The sequence below is a fragment of the Symphalangus syndactylus genome, chromosome 10 (assembly GCF_028878055.3).
Source record: "Symphalangus syndactylus isolate Jambi chromosome 10, NHGRI_mSymSyn1-v2.1_pri, whole genome shotgun sequence".
Lineage (NCBI taxonomy): Eukaryota > Metazoa > Chordata > Mammalia > Primates > Hylobatidae > Symphalangus > Symphalangus syndactylus.
In genome coordinates, this window is record NC_072432.2 from 80,702,489 (window position 1) to 80,725,419 (window position 22,931).

Sequence of the window (22,931 nt, forward strand, 5' to 3'; positions counted from 1 at the left end):
TGATAAAAGTTGAATCTGATTATGGATCTGGACACCAAGAGGGTGGTAGCAAAATACCTTAAAGAGAAATCAGCAATATCTTGCAAGGTAACTGCCTCACAGGAATAAATTACAGTTTTTTTTCAGTCAAGGGCAGACTGTTCTTTGCAGCCAAGGTGGAAGGGCTGATTCTACAGGAAAAGAAGACACAGAAAAAAATTTGGTTTTCAAGGTCCGCAGCTTCACTGGAATCTGTTCAGGTGTCCCCGTCCCAAATTTCACCTTTGGATTTCTTTCTAATCATTTCTCTAGCTTTATTAAAAATTGTGAATTTATTCGCAGTATTATTCTAATTTGCAGGACTAGACATTGAGTTTTCTTCTCAGAAATATCACCTCTACTGACATAGGAGATAAGAGTTAGCTTCAGGGCACTCATAGAAGCTTTCAGTCTCCTTGAATTGAAATCTGAAAGCCCTGGTTTTAACATTTTATTTCCCTAAATTCTCCAGGCCAGAAACAACCAATTAACTTTGATGACAGCAGTAGTCTGTCTGGAGTGGCCACTGCCGTGATGCCAGCTACAATAGGGGAGGTGCATTCAGGGCTGTGCACTCACAGAGCTGGTGGGAGCCTCACCCCCTTCTGAGTTGGAGGGGCAGGGCTGCCCTCCCAGGCACAAATGCAGCTGCCCAGCTGTAGCTGTGGACCCAGGCATCCCTGTGCTCTTGGGGACATGGGAAGCTCCCTGCCCCTGCAGGCTCAGAAGTACCTATTCCCACTGTCTGGCCTCTCCCCACTCTTGAGGCCTGCTCTGATTTTGGAGCAAAGTTGAGGCCAAGCCCAGGCACTGTCATGACTTGGCTGGGTGTGCACACACTCGGGGCAGTGTTGACACACCAGCCCCCTGCAACCTCAGCCCCTTCCAGACTTTAGACACCAATGAGCATGGGAAGGAGACTGAGGTGGGGCTAAAAGAAGTTTGGTGTGGGCCTGCAGGTACCAATTGGCATGAACAGCCTGGGTACTGTGGGCACCAAGGACTGCAGGTTGATGGGGACAGGAAGCAGGCAGGCTCCTGAGTGGAAAGGGAGGGGTCACCATGAAGCCTCACCTTCAAGCCAGTGATGGCCTAAAGCCTGGGGGCTGGGCTTCCAGTTCCACGGACTAGAACTTATGGTGCATTTTCTGGGCCCACCCATGGCCACCCATTAATCAATCAGCATGTACTTCCTCTCCTCTGAAGTGCATAAAAACCCCAGACTCAGTCAGACTCTGGGTAGTTAGTAGCCTGCCTGTGGATAGGAGCTACCAACTCTAGGTCTCCTTTCCAGCGAGGGCTGCACAGATGTCAGGATTCCCTGTGGAAGGGAGCTAGCCACTTCAGGTCTCCTGAGAACTGTTATGCTGCTTAATGAAGCTCCTCTCTGCCTTGTTCACCCACCAGTTGTCTGCATACCTCATTCTTTCTAGATGTTGGACAAGAACTCAGGACCCACTAAATGGCAGGACTAAAAGAGCTATAACACAAACAGGATTAAAACATGCCACCCCCTCCCCTACACTGCTCACCACATTGCAGATATGAGCAACAAGGAGAGAAGAGCTGCAGCTCTTTGGGGAGCCCAGCTCTAAGGGCTCCCTGAGCCAGGGCTGTGACACTCTCTTTGGGGTTCTGCAGTTCCTGGTGTCTTCAAGCTTCTGGATGCCATTGCGCTCCCCTCATCCAGATGCAAGTATCTGTAGCAGAAGCCACGTGTAGTACATCTTGTCCAGCTGCAGCATTGCTCAGAGCTAGCGCCTGTGCTGGCATTTGGAGCTGTCTGCCTCATTGCAAGAACCAGCATGCCTGACTGTGTGTGGTGGCTGGACCCCAGGCTCACTCACTCATACACACTTTGCCTCTCCATGCCTGGCTCACAGTTGACAGGTGTGAGATCCAGGCCAGCAGCATGAGTTGAGCACAGCCTGCTGGGCAGAATAAGTGGAACGAGCCCACTGGGCATGAGCAATACTCAGGTAGAAGGTGCCACCAGCCACAGAGGTTTCCGGCTGGATCCTGTGATAACTCCACATCACTCTTACTTTCCACTTATGTGTTCTATGGTACAGAACATGTATTAGTCCTTTCTCATTCTGCTAATAAAGACATACCCAAGATTGGATAATTTATAATTGGGTAAATTATTCGGTAATTTATAAAGGAAAGATGTTTAATTTACTTGCAGTTCCATATTGCAGGGAGTCTTCACAATTATAGTGGGAGGTGAGGAGGAACGAAGTCATGTCTTATGTGCTGGCAGGCAAAAAGAGCATGTGCAGGAGAACTCTGCTTTATAAAACCCATCAGATCTTGTGATACTTACTCACTATCACAAGAACAGTATGGAAAAGACCACCCCCATGATTCAATTACCTCCCAGTGGGTCCCTCCCATGACACATGGGCATTATAGGAGCTACAATTCAAGATAAGATTTAGGTAGGGACACAGACAGATCATATCACTTCACCCTGGCCCCTGCCAAATCTAATGACTTCACATTTCAAAATCAGTCATGCATTCCCAGCAGTCCCCCAAAGTCTTAACTCATTTTAGCATTAACCCAAAAGTCTACAGTCCAAAGTCTCATCTAAGAGAAGGCAAGTCCTTTCTGCCCATGAGCCTGTGAAATCAAAATCAAGTTAATTACTTCCCAGATACAATGGAGATAAAGACATTGGGTAAATATACCCACTCCAAATGAGAGAAATTTGCCAAAACAAAAGGATACAGGCCCCATGAAAGTCCAAAATCCAGTAGGGCAGTCATTAAAACTTAAGGTTCCAAGATGATCTCCTTTGACTCCCTGTCTCACATCCAGGTCACACTGATGCAAGAGGTAGGCTCCCACAGCCTTGGGCGTTCTGCCCTTGTGGCTTTGCAGAGTACAACTCTCCTCCTGGCTGCTTTCACAGACTGGCATTGAATGCTGTGGCTTTTCCAGGCACATGATAGAATGTGTTGATGGATCTACAATTCTGGGTTTTGGAGGATGATGACCGTCTTCTTACAGCTCCACTAGGAAGTGCCTCAGTGGGGACTCTGTGTGCAGGCTCCAACCTCACATTTCTCTTCCATACTACCTTATCAGATGTTCTCCATCATGGCCCCACCTTTGCAGCAAACTTTTGCCTGGATATCCAGGCATTTTCATACATCCTCTGAAATCTAGGTGGTGGTTCCCAAACCTCAATTCTTAACTTCTGTTTACCCACAGTTCTAACATCATGTGTAAGCCACCAAGGCTGGAACTTGCACCATATGAAGCAACAGCCTGAGATGTATTTTGGCCCCTTTTAGCCACAGCTGGAGCTGAAACAGCTGGGACGTGGGACACCGTGTTCTGAGGCTGAATAGAGTAGGGTTTTGTGGACCCAGCCCACAAAACCATTTTTGCCTCCTAGGCCTTCATGCCTGTGATGTTCAAAGTTCCACAGATCTCTAGGGGAGGGGCAAAGTGCTACCAGTCTCTTTGCATAGCAAGAGTGACCTTTACTCCAGTTCTCAACAAGTTCCTTATCACCATCTGATATGGTTTGGCTGTGTCCCCACCCAAATCTCAACTTGAATTGTATCTCCCACTATTCCCATGTGTTGTGGGAGGGGCCCGGGGGAGAGAATTGAATCATGGGGGCCAGTCTTTCCCATGCTACTCTCGTAATAGTGTATAAGTATCATGAAATCTGATGGGGTTTATCAGGGGTTTCCACTTTTGCTTCTTCCTCATTTTCTCTTTCAACGACCATGTAAAAAGTGCCTTTCACCTCCTGCCATGATTCTGAGGCCTCCCCAGCCATGTGGAACTGTAAGTCCAATCGAACATCTTTTTGTTCTCAGTTTCAAGTGTGTCTTTATTAGTAGTGTGAAAATGTACTAATACACCATCTGAGACCAACTCAGCCTGGACCTTATTGTCCATATCACTATCAGCATTTGGGGTAAACCTATTCAACATGTCTCTAGGAAATTCCAAACTCTCCCATATTTTTCTGTTGTCTGAGCCCTCCAAGTCTCTAGAAAGTTCCAAACTTTTCCACATTTTCCTATTTTCTTCTGAGGTTTCCACACTCTTCCACCTCTGACTGTTACCCAGTTCTAAAGTCACTTCCACATTTTCAGGTATCTTTACAGCAACGCCACATTCTACTGGTACCAATTTACTGTATTAATCCATTCTCATGATGCTAATAAAGATATATCAAAGACTGGGTAATTTATAAAGGAAAGAGGTTTAATTGAGTTCCAAATAGATGAAGCCTCAGAACCGTAGTGGAAGGTGAAGCAGGAGCAAAGTCACATCTTACATGGTGGCAGGCACAAAGAGAGTGTGCAAGAAAATCCTCCTTTATAAAACCATCAGATTTCATGAGACTTATTCACCATCAGGAGAGCAGCATGGGAAAAACCCACCCCCATGATTCAACTATCTCCCACCAGGTTCCTCCCATGACATGTAGGAATTATGGGAGCTACAATTCAAGATTAGATTTTGGTGGAGACACAGCCAAACCTTAGCAGAATATATCACCCATTGCCTTATTATAGGCAATTCATTACAGGTATTTACCGGTGATAGTTGGATAAACTATTGGCCATGCATGCCATGGACAACCAGTAACCACTTTACTGCTGCAAACATTAACATCAATGCCTTAAGCCTAAGCACATTTGAGCACATATAAATAAATTAAGAGACATGTTATGATGTTTTTCTGCATGCAATATTGGGAGTTAGTTAAGAGGTCTCTATAAAGCCACTGACTCTGAGTATGATGTGTAACTGAAGTCTACAATCAGGCAGTTTGAAAAGAAAGAAGGATTAAAGTAGGGGAAAGCAAGGAACCCACAAGCATGTGCTGGAACCCATGAGGACCAATTGAAATTTTGTGCCTTTAACCTTTGTAGTATGAGTATCACTTCTGCCCTCCAAAACTCACACAACAATTTCTCTTGTGTCTCACTGTAATTTGAAAGAAAATTTTGGAAAATAATCTCAGCCTAGTCAGCTTGACCAATTTCAATGCAAAGCTATCAGAATGTCATTAAATATTATGTCCTCTCCATTTCTAGGAAAAAATGTTTGTAATTTCTCCATTTTTAGGGACCTCTACCTAAGAATAAAAAAGAATATTTGTTTATTCCATGTAATTGGAACTCGACATATGCAAACTTTAACATTTTATACTGTATCTTCTTAGAAATACATAAATTTGGAATTGGTTTTAATATGTAGCTTTAAAAAATTATCTGTAGTTATTTTAGTCACAAGCATTGAAAACTGATTCTACCTGACTTAAATTGCATGAAATGTTACTTCTCATGAACTCCAACCTTTCCATGGATTCCAAATGCATCACAAATATTTTGTTTAAATTGCAGTAATTTTGTAGTATAGCATGTGGTGAATTTCATATTCAAGAGATTGCAATGCAAAAACACAAGTAGCATGAACATAGAATTCCAGGAAACAATAGAGGCTGTAAGGACACTAAGTATAACCCGGCAATGAACAAAAAATCAGGAAAGGAACTGTCCCAGGATCTGAACAGAATTTTATTTTACAATGGTGCTATCAAGATCTCCCAGGTCTGAAAGGACTGGATGATATCTAGGTTAAGTATCATATGTGAATGAGGTCTGTTTGCATTTTTATGTTTTTTATTTCATTTGTCTAGCTAGTAATCAATCTCCTAATTATAATTATATCTTTATTGAAGTGATTTCAGAGAATTTCTAGACACTTTTCATTTCAATAAGAGATATTTCATGAAGCTTCAAAAACATTAGTTATGCACAATTTCACTTTGTTCCATTATCATTAAGAAATATTCACACTGTTAAGTTCCAAATATCCAGCACCTGCCTTCATGAGCAGGATATAATAAAAAGATATTTCTTGTCCTGAAAACACAGGGCTGTGCTAAATGGAACTAATATGAGAACAAATTTGAGGAGCTTCCCAAGGGCAAGTCAGGGAAATTGAAACACTGGATAGTTAGTTTTCAGCATCATCCAGGCTGTATAAGAAGCATTCAGAGATAAAAAAATAAAATGATAAATTGTAAGTTAGATACTAGGTAAAACCTATGATGTCTAAAACCTATGATGAGAGAAGAGCAAATTAGAAAGAGAAGAGTTAATTCAGGAAGGTGCTTCTCCAGTGATAGAATTGAAAAAGCTATCCAAGTATTTTCCATGTTCCTTTATCCCCTAATACATTCATCAACACAGATCAATAAGGCTTTACTAGAATATGATCCACATTAAATACTAGTTGAGATGATGTGTTTATATGTCCTATATCTGAGAAAATGTTGAAAAGTTTTATTTGGGTTTAAATCATGTGAAATCCAAAATGTTTTCATTGTATTGTACCATCCTTCTTTTTCTTTCTAGAATGAAAGCTATAGAAATTGTTAATTTAAGTAACACTATTTTAAAAATAATGTCCTCCGCTTTTTACCAAATTAAAAGAAGTGTAAGAATTCATCTCTAACCTCACTTGTTTGAAGATATAATTAATATGCATTAATTTGAATATTTGGTTCTACGTTACCACACATTTTCTTATAGACATCTCAATAAAATATATTCAAAATATGTGGTAACACCAAAATTTAAAATGCTATATTTAAAAAGCAATTATTTTAAATGCTCTATGAAAGTAGTTTGACGACTTTTTAAAACTGTAGAGATGGAAATATATTTTATTAAAGTTTTGTTTAGTGATGATTTGAAAATCTAAGCTCATAGCTATAATACAGCAAACCAAATAAAATGTGTAGAATTCAAATAACTTCATATTAAAGTGCTTTGGTTTAGTCCACTATGTCAATTAATTTAAATAAATTTCTTAAAATTCTTTTATGCTCATATATCAATAAATTCACTAAACTAAATTTGTTTCCACAAATAGTGAAAAGCCCAACCTCAGCCTTGACTTTTCTGAAATTCTCACATTCAGTTTTTCAGAATGGTCTGAATTAATGAGTCATTTTTTGTGGTATAACTCTGAAAAGCACATTAAAAAGATTAATGTATTACAAACTTGGGAGGGAGCTAGTGTCATAAAAAGAACTTGATACTTATTTCTAATAATAAATAATTCTCTCAACTGCTGAATTTTCAGTTCAATACCTTCTCAGGAAGATGTCAGAATGAAGCATTAAAATTTGCTGCATTCCATCAGAATGGGAATAGAGGGGCAATCTTGAGAAAAAAGAACTGGAGAAATCAATAAAGCTCCACAGGATGGCTCCACAGAGAGCAGAGTGGAGTCAGGGCACTTACTATGAGCTCTTATGACAGACCAGACATTTTAAACATAAATTTTTTTCATTTAGTTCTCATAACAAAAGTAAGTATAATTTTCCTTAATGTAGAAGTGAGGAGAATGTGGCTTAAGGAGCTTAAATAACTTGCAGAAGAAGACAATTAAAATTTATTCAACTAGGATTAGATTGCAGATTTGCCTGAACCAGCTGCTCAAAGCATGATCTGTGGAGCGGCAGAGTGAGCATCAACGGGGGGCTTTGAAAATGCCTATATTGGTCCTGTTTCTGATCTACTCAATCACAATCTGTAGGGGTGAGACTCAGGAAGCTGTTTTAGCTTGCTTTCTAGGTGATTCTCACATATACTACAGTTTTCAAAAGCACTGCCCTATACCACACAGGTGACTTCAAATTGGACTTCATTTATCACTACGTGTTCTTATACAAATGACTAAACTCTATGTATCATTCCATTACCTTTTAACAAAATAAAAAATAAATATCCTCCATGCCTTTCCTGAAAGACTATTAAAAAAGAACCCTATATCCTGAAAGCATTATAAAATATGAAATATTAAAATATATTATTTACATTAATCATAGTGCAATTATTTTTAAATCACCATGTATACAATATTTGTTAGTTAAATACTATTTGAAGAGAGAAGCCGAAATGAATCTTCCCCCATCTTATTATTTCAATATCTCTTTTAGCAGATTATGGGGATGAAAATCAAAAGTTACTAGCAGTTGCCCTTGACTATGGTAGTAACCATGACCTCATAAACACAAATTTTGCCATTATAGTGTTTGCTTTCCCATCTTTAGCTTCCTTAGGTCATTAAAATAGTAACTGGAAATAACTGTTCTCTTTTGTGAGAACAAGAGTTTGGGATCTTAAGAAAACCTGCCTCTAGATAAACGGCAGTGGTAGAATTCAAATTCATCATTTATATCTTAATTTAACAGCAGGTTTGAGCCAGCTATAGAAACTCAGCATCAAGCATTCAGAAACGTGATCTGTCAGAAGTGGAATAACACTGTAGAAATAAGCGTGTTTTGTTTCCCAAGGATTACGTTCCTCGCTAGTTCTCTTTCAGTATAATGTGAATCTGTGGGCGTGTATATGTACATGCAAGTGCATGAATAATGCATAAACAAATTATGTTTTTAGAAACTTCCAAATAAGGATACTTCTGAAACAGGGCCAGTTTCACTTTCTGAAGATTGACTTCTCTTTTTTGCTTCTTTCGAACACAGAATTTTGTATTAATCTTTCCTTCCCCCACAACATTTCTCAAATTAGCAAATATAATTTATCTCTTATTTTTAAAATAAACAGGCACACAAAGCACACAGGTGCAGGCAGACACATTCCATAGCCACCCAAAAATAAACTAGAACCAAGCATTTTAAACTTTTGGGAGTCATACTGATTGTAAATTAATAAAAGATAGGATTGATCTCTCTCTCTCTCTTCACACACACACACACACACACACACACACACACGCACACACATAGGATTTACATACATCCTGAGGGTTATTAGTGAACCTGTTATTGAAGGTATAGTTTTACGTGTTCAGATTTGTACGGCCTCCATTCTTATTGAGAAGTAGCATCACACAGTTAAGATCAGACTCTGCAACCAATAGCTTGTCTTGTAATCCTGTTACATTACTTACAAACTATGTTAACCTTGGGCAATTTATTTAACCTCTTCACACCTCAGTTTCAAATTGAGGTATACCAACAGCATTTACCTGCAGGTATAAGAATTAAAGGAATCAACATTTGGAAGACGTCTGTTAGAAGAATTTCCTGCACAGAACAAAGAATATTATGCTTTTATTTGTTTCTGCTAAAAAACTTTATTAGTCATCTAATAATCAAAGTTTGTTTTATAATAGAGAAAACATTATATCAAAACAAGGGATTGATTTGCTGCAATTCTGTTTTTCTCTCTTTTTTATGGGTGTGTGCACATTATCTTGCTATTGCTGTTCCTTTCCTTTTTCTTCATCTCTTTAGAAGAATCTTTAAATTTGTGTATTTATTTAATGAAATAATAGTACATACAATATTTTCCAGTAATTGAAAAATTACTCCTGTGAAATCTGTACCTGTCATAGTTTCTCTGTCCTTGTAGTCTGCAATACTTTGACTCCCTATTTCTGAGAATTTAATTGAGCTAGTCTTCAGCATGCGGCAACAAAATTGAATAGTAGTTAGTTTGCAAACGCCCTAAAGAAACACAATTGTAGTGAAAACTCTATTTGAACAGGACTCTCAGATGTTCATGGAAAGAGACCATGGAGTTCCCTGCCAATTACTTGCAAGATCTGGCATCCCTGACAAGTTTCTACCCACCAGAAGCAATCCTCTTACATCAGAGAGGGGGTTATATATACTGGATTTTTCAAAACATTTTCCTGGAAGTTCTAGTTGGTATCTAGGAGTGAAGAAAGGTTAAAATGTGCTCTTAGACTTCTTCCATAGAATGAAAATTTCCACAGTAGAGTTGCCTCCTCTGGTAAAGGTGAAGCTTTCCTTGAAGAATAAAGGGGCAGCCCTGTCTTTGATTAAGATGCTTTAAAACTCACACCTTTTGTTCCATTTATTCCCCTGGATTTTACAAGGTGAAGATATGTGAAGTAAAATGTTTTTACTGAGCCTCTTGCCTTTAAATCCTTGAAATAAGATGAACTGACATGAAAATAGGGATGAAAATACATTGAGGATGCATACACAAAATTCTGGCAATGCACTAAAAATGTGTGATCTAGCTGGCAAAGGAGAAACATAAGATAAAAAGATGAAAAATTGCTCAAGAGGTAACTCAGGGTCTCAAGCTTTAAAAACCGAGTGTGATAAAGTCTGTTGAATATTGCCCTTGCGTTGCTCCTCCTCCTCCCCATCTCTATTGAAGGAGAGATTAATCCCTCAAAGAGAGCATTGCTAACACTTCAAAAATGCAATTTGTGAACAACGTTCAAGTGACTGAGAATACACATTTATAATCTTAACAACCTAGTCACACTAAACTTGGAGGAAACTGTCATTCATTTTCAAATATCAGAGGATGTCATACCTTGAGGGGAAAATTAACAGCAGAAAGAAAGAAAAAAAGTTATGAAATAATGAAGAAATGACAACAAAAGATGTAAGTGCTTCTGTCCCCCAGACAATAATGTTTAGCTCTCTGACACTGAGACAAGACACTTTGGGTTTAATCTTTTGGTTGAAAGATGCAATAGTTACTTTTTCATATTCCTTATTAAACCCTTAAAGATATGGAGAAGACCTGCTTTAATAAGGATGAAAGTGACAGGAGGGAAAGTCTTAAAAGGAAAATTATAATGAGTATGTTTCAAATTTAAAGTATAATTCTCATATATTAAGATTTATTTTCTCAAAATATAAAATTAAAATACCCAGTTGAATCTGAAACACCTTTTTAAATGACCATTAATGCCTCAAATTTTCTGTTTCCTCATCTTTAGAATGATAACTGTTATCATAGTTGCTATGAAGATTAATGAGAAAAATCATACAAGTTGTAGTAGAGTTCCAGGCACAGAATAGGTATTTGTTAAATGTCAGCTACTCTGCTACTAGTACGTCAACAACTGCCACAATTATTCTACTGTTACCAATATTAATATTAATAATAAAAATTTTTGTTTTTTATGTGTACTGACAGTTTTCATATATTCTATTAACACAACCTCCCATTTGCTTGATAACTTGATCATAAGAGCCTAAATAAGTGGCAGATATTTTAGACTATTTATCCTTGTTTTTCCTTAAATTTGCTGCAATATCCTGTATCACAAAAATCTCCTAAGAAATGCTATCAAACACCTACATGTTAGAAGACATGTGTCAATCATTTCTTTATTTTTTTTATTTCTTTAATTCTTTAAAAATAAAACATACAAAAATCATCTGTCAAAGTGCTTTTTCTGAAGCTGGTGTTGGTTTATATAGAAACAGTCAATAAATATTAAAGCAGAAAAATAAATTGTGTGAATGATTCATTGGGATTAAAAACGAGCTTTAAAAAGCTGGACACAGTATCTATTGTTGACAGTATCAACATAAACCAGAGTCATTAATTTCATTGACCTTCTCATATGGTTTAATTTGTTCACTTATTCTTTCTTTGTAAAGCATTTGGCCACATGTGTTAAATAAATGTTGATGGTCTGATGAAAGGAAAAATGGTATACATTAAATGAAAAAAATTCAGTGTGATTTAAAAAATTATCCTGGAGCTAGCTTTAGCAAAAAGTGAAGAAATTAATAAAAGGATGAAAAAGACAATTGTTATTTCCAAGGTTTTGGAACCAGGAATGAAAAATCCAAGATGAATTTTATGTCTGATAGTTTTCTCTGTCTCAAAAATCTGTATCAGCTTTCAAATGCCATAGTCCCCATCTCTGTCCACTCTCATGCTTGAGGATGGGCACCCCACAGTTTCTGAGTTTACAATTTATAATTCTAGCTATAGACAAAGAGACTCACACAGTGTCTGTGAGCCCAATCCAGAATTCTCAAGAAACATATTACAATTGGCTCAGCATGAGGCAGCAGCCTATCTCTTGTCTGATTAATTGTGGCCAAAATGACAGTGTCACATAGTACAACAGCTCTTAATCCCTGGGGGTTAAGGAGGCAATTCTCAGGAATAAGAGATCATTGTGAAATTGAAAAATACGCTAAATGTATTGGTGTCATCTTGTGTTATTCTTGAGGCTAAATACCCAGTGGGTTGGCCTCTACTTTCCAGAAATTATTTGCAATCTAAGATTCTCTTCAATATATGCCCTATGACCATGCTGCACATAGTGACCTCACTTTTCCCCACAGCCTGGACACCACTTGGAAATATTTTGCTATTCTACATGAGTTATACTGAGTAAAGGCAAATTGAAAAAAAGCAACTAAATTTTCTTGTTGGGCATTTTGTATTGCCATTTGTTAAGCATGGTTTATAGATGCTGATTAACAATGCTATTTATCTTTCACAGGCAGGATTCCAGTTATTCTGGAAGCATAGGAAAAAGACCGAATGATTTAGTTAGCTTAGAGAGTCAACGCAATGAGAAATGCAAAGGCAGCCAAGCCAACCATAGGCTGTCATATAGAGAGACCAATAAAAACAACAGCCACAAAAATCAGCTGATGAGATGGCCAAATATTTTTTTAATCGATGAGCTGGCTTGATGCTGAGGCAATTATAGTTAGAATCAGGCCATGTCCCAGTGAAAATGCTTAGATGTCTATCACAATCTTCCCACTTTCGCTTTCGTGAATCTCTGTACATCCTTTTAAGCTCTTCTTTTGTCCATTGTCTTCATTTATAACTGGTTTGACCTCTGCAGTTGTAAGAGGAAGTCGAATTAGACTGAACATTCAGATGACATGGGTCTAATTGTATTCTCAGTAAGTAAACTTGATCGTGAGTTACATGCCCTTGACCTCCCCTCAAGTGTAAATATGAATAATTGGAATAATTGGGCAAGATAACCTTCAAATCCATGTCAAGATATAAAAATCTGAGAATATTTTAAAAAAGACATGTGGGTTTTAAACCGTGATTCAGATGTAACATCTGGCTTCTGATAAGACTGAAGTTTGAGAACCAAGGGTAATGCACTTTGCTTCTCTGCACAGTAATAATGCGTTTTAAAAAACTACATATATATTTGACTCTAGAGGGAACTGAAGACAGTTAAATAAGATAATCCTCTTAGGAAAATTTTCATTTCCGAAGAGGAAGTTAAAGAAGAAGAGAATTAACTAAAGGCTCTAAGTACTTTCTTGGGTTGGTATGTGATGATGGGCAGAGATGGAATGCTTAGAAACAGGAGTTGCTCCAGTTCATACCTGTATTTATATCCACATGCAAAACTAGCATATCATATTTAAAATGCTTAAAAAATAAAATTCCTCACTTATAAATGCTTTTTTATGTCTTATATAAGAACAATCTTTATGTACTGAGGTTTATAATTGTTCGGTGATGTCTAAATTGACATTTCAATAGAACAATCACTTAATTACTTCATATTGCTTAATTGCTCAGTAATTATTCCTTAAGAACTGAATATGTTGAAGCCTAAAGTGATATTGGTAAATTGCGTGTACATGGCAGTCACGTTTGCTCTTCTGCCACTGAGACCCCAGAATGAGGAAGTATTTTCTAATTTTTCTATGTGGAAGCTGGGACAGTTATCAGTGTATCGCCCCTCCGTTCCAAATCATGCTTTCATGAGGCCTCATGATTCTAGGACTGAACTCTGTAAACATTTATCCTTGCTTGGCCATTTTGTAGGGATAGTGGAGGGTTATTGTAAGGCTGAAGCAAATGTAAAATGTCTTTCTCCCTGGTTGTGATGTGTTATTGTTTTGTCGTCTGCATGTCTGCTAGCAGGTATGCCTGTAGAGGCCCACGGTGTTCATCTCAGTGAATCTGAGAGACCAGCTCCAGCTTGCCGGCTCCTCCAGCAAGCTTCTGGGTCATCTACTGGACCGTTATTATAAACTCGCTTTACCTTGTCCTCACCTGCTTATGAAATGTTTGTCTCCTAATAATTTACCCTCATAGTCCTCACCTATTCCTTCTGGCAAAGTCTCTGCCTCCGGTAGGCTGTGTATTCCTGTGGTAGCCACACACTACCCAAACAAGTTCAGAATCTCAGCCTTAGATGGATAGAGGTGGGGACAGATGGTGTCCTCCCAAATTCTTAGTCCCTTTCTCAGTCTCAGAGGTGGTGGGTCCTTCTTGCATTTACTACTTCTGCATTCCTAGAGTCCTATTTTACTCCTTTTAATGGTTATCATTTTTACTTTTAGTCATGATTTATATTACATCACCATGTTCACATTACTGATACGCTTTGTGACTGATAGAAATACATATTGATATTTAAAAGGTCACATTTAAAAGCTTAAATTACATCAGTGGTGAATCTTTTACAAGAAAATACCACTAGATCTCAAAGAACCAGTGTTCAAAATACCAATTCAATTAAGTAAGGTTTACGTGTTTTAATAAATATTTGTGTTTTAGGTCTCAGATAACATCACAGAAAGGAAAAGACAGCAATTGGCATGTGTACTAATAATAGTATTAAATTTTTATAAACTAACAGAAATAATAGTACTAAACATAGTAATAATAATGGTATTAAACCTGATAAATGAATGTGTACTAATAATAGTAATAAACTATTGTACTATTAGTTGACTCATTACAGAAACATTTGGTCCATTTGTGTTTCATCAGTATTGGAGAACTTTGGGAAAGTTTATGTGACTCTAGAAAGAAGTCTATCTCACAGTGAGATTCATTTTCACTATTTCTATATTCAGCTCTAATAAATGAGAGGACAGTAACCAAAGCAGCTTACAACAGTTAAAGATATGGTGTTGCCATGCAGACAGAGCTCTAGCTCTCAGGAAAGTATCCTGTATCCTATTAGGCACTCCTAATTCTTTTATATTTTGGGTTTGAGTTATATCACTTCACAGATCATTACTGTATTTTACAATTAGTTTAGGCAACTTTAAAGCACTGATGGTTTCATGTGAACTATAGAGCATGCCAAGCCTCAAAGCACTGGAAAAGACACATAGAGCTTGTCTGATAAAACCCATCTTCCTTCCCAATGCAGAAGACACTCAAATCACCTATAACAAATCAGTAGAAATCCTAATGTTGACATTAAGAAAGGAGAGTTCTCAGGATATCTCTCCTCCAAACATCATCCCAACTCCTCTTAGCTCCCTGTACTGTGTACTAACCTATCATATCTCAGAATTTCTACCACCCATATTGCAACTGAAATTGAGTAATTTATGATTGTCCACCACAGCTGTCTCTCTCTTATACCCTATGTACCTCAAGATCAAATGGTAGAAATGGTGTCCTCATAACTCTCCAATGGTTTTTTCCCACGTATTTGCTCTCCCAGCTTTATAAATCCTGCTCCTATGAGTTAACCACATATACTATACTACTCCTTCTCCTTAGTGTAGCAGTCTCCAAATTTCCAAACCATTAGTCATTAATCAATGAAGCCTTCTACATCTACACTTCTCAACCTGAACCTTATTATTCTAACATATTAATTTCTATCAAAAAGATCACTCCAAAACATACAACAAATCAGACTTTATAGCTCTCTATCACCAAGAAGCTTATTGTATTACTCTGTTTTCACATTGCTACAAAGATTCTACCTGAGACTGAGTAATTTTGAAAGGAAAGAGGTTAAATTGACTCACAGATCCACATGGCTTGGGAGGCCTCAGGAAACGTACAATCCTGGCCAAAGGTGAAGGAGAAGCAAGCTTGGAACTTCTCACATGGCAGCAGGAGAGAGAAGGAGTGCAAACAGGGGAAATGACAGACACTTAATAAACCATCAGATCTCGTGAGAACTCGGTCACTATCATGAGAAAAGCATGAGGGGAACTTCCCCCATAATCCAATCACTTCCCACCAGGTCTCTGCCTAAGCCTCTGGGGATTACAATTCAAGATGAGATTTTGGTGGGGACACAAAACCTAAACATATCATTCTGTCCCTGACCCCTCCCAAATCTCATGTCCTTACATTTCACAACCAATCATGTGTTCCCTACATTCCCCCAAAGTCTTAACTCATTTCAGCATTAACTCAAATGTCCAAGTCCAAAGTCTCATCTGAGACAAAGCAAGTCCCTTCTGCATAGGAGTCTGTAAAATCAAAAGCAAGTTAGTTACTTCCAAGATACAATGGGCATATGGGCAACGGATAAATGCTCCCATTCCAAATGGAAGAAATTGGCCCAAACAAAGGATCTACATGCCCCATGCAAGTCCAAAATCCAGTGGGGTAGTCATTAAATCTTAAAGGTATGAAATAATCTCCTTTGATTCCATGTCTCACATCCAGGGCACACTGATGCAAAATGTGGGCTCCCACAGCCTTGGGAAGTTCTGCCTCTGTGGCTTTGCAGTGTACAGCCCCCTGCCCTGCCTGCTTTCACTGCTGGTGTTGAGTGACTGCAGCTTTTCCAAGCAAACAATGCAAGCTGTCAGTGGATCTACCATTCTGGGGTCTGGAGGATGGTGGCCCTCTTCTCACAGCTCTACTAGGCAGTGCCCCAGTGAGGAATCTGTATGGGGGCTCCAACCTCACATTTCCCCATTGCACTGCCCTAGCAGAGGTTCTCCAAGAGGGCTTCCCCTGTGTGGCAGAGTTCTGCCTAAACATCCAGGCATTTCCATACAACCTCCGAAATCCTGACAAAGGATTTCAAACCTCAGTTCTTGACTTCTGTGTACCTGCAGGCCCAACACCATGTGGAAGCCACCAAGGCTTGTGGCTTGCACCCTCTCAAGCAACAACCTGAACTGTACATTGGCCCCTTTTAGCCATGGCTAAAATGCAGGACACCAAGTCCTGAGGCTGCACAGAGCATGAGTGGGGCCCTGGGCCTGGGAAACCAGTTTTCCCTCCTACGCCTCTGAGTCTGTGATGGGAGGGGCTGCCCTGAAAGTCTCTGGCATGCCCTAGAGACATTTTCCCATTGTCTTGACAATTAACATTTGGCTCCTCCTTACTTATTCAAATTTCTATAGCCAGCTCAAATTTCTCCCCAGAAAATGGGTTTTCCTTTTCTATCACATGGTGAGGCTGCATATTTTCCAAACTTTATGATCTGCTTCCTTTTTAAACCTAAGTTGCAATTTCAGAACATCTCTCTGAAAGCTATACAGGTCTCTAGGGCAGGGGCAAAATGACACCAGTCTCTTTGCTAAAGCATAATGAGAGAGACCTTTACTCCATTTCCCAATGTTTCTCATCTCCATCCGAGACCACATCAGCCTGGACTTCATTGTCGATATCACTATCAGCATTTTGGTCAAAACCATTCAACAAGTCTCCAGGAAGTTGCAAACTTTCCTACATCTTTCTGTCTTCTTCTGAGCCCTCCAAACTGTTCCATCCTCTGTCTGCTATCTAGTTCCAATGTTGCTTCCTCATTTCGGGTATCTTTATAGCAGTACCCCACTCTACTGGTATCAAGGTGCTGTATTAGTCCATTTTCACACTGCTATAAAGATAATACCTGAGACTGGGTAATATATAAAGGAAAGAGGTTTAATTGACACACAGTTCTGCATGGCTGGGGAGGCCTCGAGAAACTTACAATCACGGCAGACAGTGAAGGGGAAGCAAGCTTGGACTTTCTCACATGGCAAGAGAGAGAAAGAGTGCAAGAAGGGGAAATGCCAGATGCTTATAAAACCATGAGATCTCGTGAGAACTCACTCACTGTCATGAGAACAGCTTGAGGGAAATCACTCCCATAATCCAATCACTTGCCTAAACACCTGGGATTACAATTCAAGATGAAATTTGGGTTGAGATTTGGGTGAGGACTCAAAGCCTACCATATCACTTATCTTCCAATATTTCTCTGCCCCCTGGCCTTATATTCTCCCAATGAGTCAAATAGACTTTGTGTCCAAAATTGTTAATTTCAACATGTCATTTTCTAGCTACAGTCTCTGCTGTTTCCATTTTCCTGCTCTTAGACATCATCAAACCACTAGTATATGATATATAGTATCCATTGTCTCCTCTATATTCCTTCTATGGCCAGCATTAATTGTAAACAATAAGACTCTCATTTCAATCACAATCTTAAAAATACCCAGATTGCTCTGCACCACTTCCTTCCCATTGCAACTTTATGGCAAATCTACATCCACAGTGAACCCAATCAAAAGCTTTGTCCATGACTACACCCAGGTAGATGAACATTTCTGGAGGACAAAAAACCCCACGTATCTGAGAAGTTTTTAATAATTTCTGGCTTTTAGTCTCATAAGGAACCTCAATATTTCCCAGAAAGATCATAATGTTTCTCCAATAAGTTAGCTTGCTGTAAACATCTGACCTCCTTACATCTGTTTATGCTCAGAATATTACTTTTCCTCTGCTTCACTGATAAAAATAGAAGTTTCTATAAGATGCAAACGCTGTCACCTTTGTCTCTCCAGTGAACAGAAGTATATGGGCTGTAAACATTCTCTTTTTGTTGTGATGTTATAATCTGAGGGAAAAATGCCTTCTTTTATTTAAAGTTTATGTCTCTGCTTTGGTGCCATATTCTTTCAGAATTCTTAGGACTCATTGCTATCGATTATCTTTTCTGTCTCTCAGAAACATCTACAGCCTACCAGATTCTTCCCATTAGAATTTAAAATTTTTTTAAGATTTCTCATGATATGACATTACATTACAATAATGTAAAATACTTTTTTAAAAATGTCAGTTCTCTGGCTCTATACCCAGATTTTCTGGTTTAATTGGCTAGCCATAGGTTTAAAGATTTAAAAAAATATACCTGAGATGATTCTAATGTATAGGGTTGAAAAGTGTGCTTTGGTCTCTCACGTAATTAAATGTATTTATCCCAGGACCACCCATCTCCTCCAGATTCTACAATATCTCTATTCTTCTCCTCACAGCAGAATATCTCAAAGAGTGGTTTACACTGATTGAATGTCAATCTTCATCATTGACTAATCCACACTTCTTGCCAAGGCCAAAATTGCCGGCATTTAACTAAATCCAACACACACCTTCAGTCCTTATTATTTTATGTAACTCCTCAGCATTAGACACGTGAAAATTTGATATTTTCAAAACACTCTTTTATCTTAATTTTTCTCTCATCTGGTTTCACTTACCATTCTTGAGATAGTTTTGTAACTCTTTTATTCTTGTTTCATGTATATAAATGATTGTGTATTTAAGCTCATAATTTAATGTAATTCTTCTAGTATAGAAATTATTACTTTTGGATTTGTAAACATTCTATCTAGTGTTCTCAAATGTGGACTAAAACATCACATATCAATCAAGATAGGATAGACCTGGCTAACAATTTTTAAAATTTTTATATATTTATTTATCCTTTATACTTCATGATCATCATCAAATGTTAGCAGGGAAGGAAGGAAGCTCTGCTTGTAGAAGTCACTCAAAGAATCAGGATGGCAGAAGAGCTGCCATCTCAAATGTTGCCTGTCACTATTCCAAAAACAAACAAAACAAAACAAAACAAAACAAAAAAAGAGCAATGAAAAGTCTTATCCCAGAAGCCACAAACATTATTTCTGCTTCAACTCAATAGCCAGAATTAGTCTCATGCCCCACCCAGCTATAAAGGACCTACAAAACTCAGTTCCCCCATGTGCCTGAAATCAGAGAACAGCATAACAGTGAATAGCATTAAAGATTGCGACCTAAGTAAAAAGATTTTGTAGATTATAACAGAGCTTCTGAACAAGAAACCTTGGGAGTGAGCTTCAGTAATCCACATGTTATGTGTAACAAGTACAACTAGTGAGACCAGTGTACTACACCTTGCAGTATAGTTTGAAGTCAGGTAGCGTGATGCCTCCAGCTTTGTTCTTTTGGCTTAGGATTGACTTGGCAATGCAGGCTCTTTTTTGGTTCCATATGAAATTTAAAGTAGCTTTTTCCAATTCTGTGAAGAAAGTCATTGGTAGCTTGATGGGGATGGCATTGAATCTATAAATTACCTTGGGCAGTATGGCCATTTTCACGATATTGATTCTTCCTGTCCATGAGCATGGAATGTTCTTCCATTTGTTTGTGTCCTCTTTTATTTCATTGAGCAGTGGTTTGTAGTTCGCCTTGAAGAGGTCCTTCACATCCCTTGCAAGTTAGATTCCTGGGTATTTTATTCTCTTTGTAGCAATTGTGAATGTTAGTTCACTCATGATTTGGCTCTTTGTCTGTTATTGGTGCATAGGAATTCTTGTGATTTTTGCACATTTATTTGTATCCTGAGACTTCGCTGAAGTTGCTTTTCAGCTTAGGGAGATTTTGGGCTGAGCCAATGGGGTTTGATAAATATGCAATCATGTCATCTGCAAACAGGGACAGTTTGGCTTCCTCTTTCTTGTCTGATTACCCTGGTGAGAATTTCCAACTTATGTTGTAAAAGAGTGGTGAGAGAGGGTATCCTTCTCTTGTGCCAGTTTTCAAAGGGAATGCTTCCAGTTTTTGTCCATTCAGTATGATATTGGCTGTGGGTTTGTCATAAACAGCTCTTATTATTTTGAGATACATTCCATCAATACCTAGTTTATTGAGAGTTTTTAGCATGAAGGGCTGTTGAGTTTTGTCGAAGGCCTTTTCTGCATCTATTGAGATAATCATGTGGTTTTTGTCATTGGTTCTGTTTATGTGATGTGTTAACGTTTATTGATTTGTGTATGTTGAACCAGCCTTGCAACCCAGGGAGGAAGCCAACTTGATCGTGGTGGATAAGCTTTTTGATGTGCTGCTGGATTCGATTTGCCAGTATTTTATTGAGGATTTTCTCATCAATTTTCATCAGGGATATTGGTCTAAAATTCTCTTTTTTTGTTGTTGTGTCTCTGCCAGGTTTCGGTATCAGGATGATGCTGGCCTCATAAAATGAGTTAGGAGGATTCCCTCTTTTTCTATTGATTGGAATAGTTTCAGAAGGAAATTCCTCTTTGTACCTCTGGTAGAATTTGTCTGTGAATCCATCTTGTCCTGGACTTTTTTTTTGGTTGGTAGGCTATTAATTATTGCCTCAATTTTAGGGCCTCTTATTGGTCTATTCAGAAGTTCAACTTCTTCCTGGTTTAGTCTTGGGAGGTTGTGTGTGTCCAGGAATTTATCCATTTATTCTAGATTTTCTAGTTTATTTGCATAGAATTGTTTATAGTATTCTCTGATGGTAGTTTGTATTTTTGTGGGATCTGTGGTGATAGCTCCTTTATCATTTTTTATTGAATTCATTTGATTCTTCTTTATTTTCTTCTTTATTAGTCTTGCTAGCAGTCTATCATTTTGTTGATCTTTTCAAAAAACCAGCTCCAGGATTCATTGATTTTTTTGAAGGGATTTTTGTATCTCCATCTCCTTCTGTTCTTCTCTGATCTTAGTTATGTCTTGCCTTCTGCTAGCTTTTGAATGTGTTTGCTCTTGCTTCTCTAGTTTTTTAAATTGTGATGTTAGGGTGTCAATTTTAGATCTTTCCTGCTTTCTCTTGTGAGCATTTAGTGTTATAAATTTCCCTCTACACACTGCTTTAAATATGTCCCAGAGATTCTTGTATGTTGTGTCTTTGTTCTCGTTGGTTTCAAAGAACATCTTTATTTCTGACTTCATTTCGCTATTTACCCAGTAGTCATTCAGGAGCAGGTTGTTCAGTTTCCATGTAGTTATGTGGTTTTGAGTGAGTTTCTTAATCCTGATTTCTAATTTTATTGCACTGCAGTCTGAGACACTGTTTGTTGTGATTTCTGTTCTTTTACATTTACTGAGGAGTGCTTTACTTCCAATTATGTGCTCCGTTTTAGAATAAGTGTGATTTGGTGCTGAGAATGATGTATATTCTGTTGATTTGGGGAGGAGAGTTCTGTAGATGTCTATTAGGTCCGCTTGGTGCAGAGCTGAGTTCAAGTCCTGGATATCCTTGTTAACCTTCTGTTTCATTGATCTGTCTAATATTGACAGTGGGGTGTTAAATTCTCCCATTATTGTGTGGGAGTCTAAGTCTCTTTGTATGTCTCTAAGGACTTGCTTTATGAATCTGGGTGTTCCTGTTTTGGGTGCATATATAATTAGGACAGTTAGCTCTTCCTTATGGATTGATCCCTTTATCATTATGTAATGGCCTTCTTTGTCTCTCTTTTTTTTTATACTTTAAGTTTTAAGGTACTTGTGCACAACATGCAGGTTTGTTACATATGTATACGTGTGCCATGTTGGTGTGCTGCCCCCATTAACTCGTCATTTACATTAGATATAACTCCTAATGCTATCCCTTCTTCCTCCCCCAACCCCACGACAGGCCCCAGTGTGTGATGTTCCCCACCCTATGTCCGAGTGTTCTCATTGTTCAATTCCCACCTATGAATGAGAACATGCAGTGTTTGGTTTTCTGTCCTTGCAATAGTTTACTGAGAATGATGGTTTCCAGCTTCATCCATGTCCCTACAAAGGACATGAACTCATCTTTTTTTATGGCTGCATAGTATTCCATGGTGTATATGTGCCACATTTTCTTAATCCAGTCAATCATTGATGGACATTTGGGTTGGCTCCAAGTCTTTGCTATTGTGAATAGTGATGCAACAAACACACATGTGCATGTGTCTTTATAGCAGCATGATTTATAATCCTTTTGGTATATGCCCAGTAATGAGATGGCTGGGTCAAATGGTATTTCTAGTTCTAGATCCTTGAGGAGACTCCACACTGTCTTCCACAATGGTTGAACTAGTTTACAGTCCCACCAACAGTGTAAAAGTATTCCTATTTCTCCACATCCTCTCCAGCACCTGTTTTTCCTGACTTTTTAATGATCGCCATTCTAACTGGTGTGATATGGTATCTCATTGTGGTTTTGATTTGCATTTCTCTGATGGCCAGTGATGAGCATTTTTTCACGTGTCTGTTGGCTACATAAATGTCTTCTTTTGAGAAGTGTCTGTTCATATCCTTTGCTCACTTTTTGATGGGGTTGTTTGATTTTTTCTTGTAAATTTGTTTAAGTTC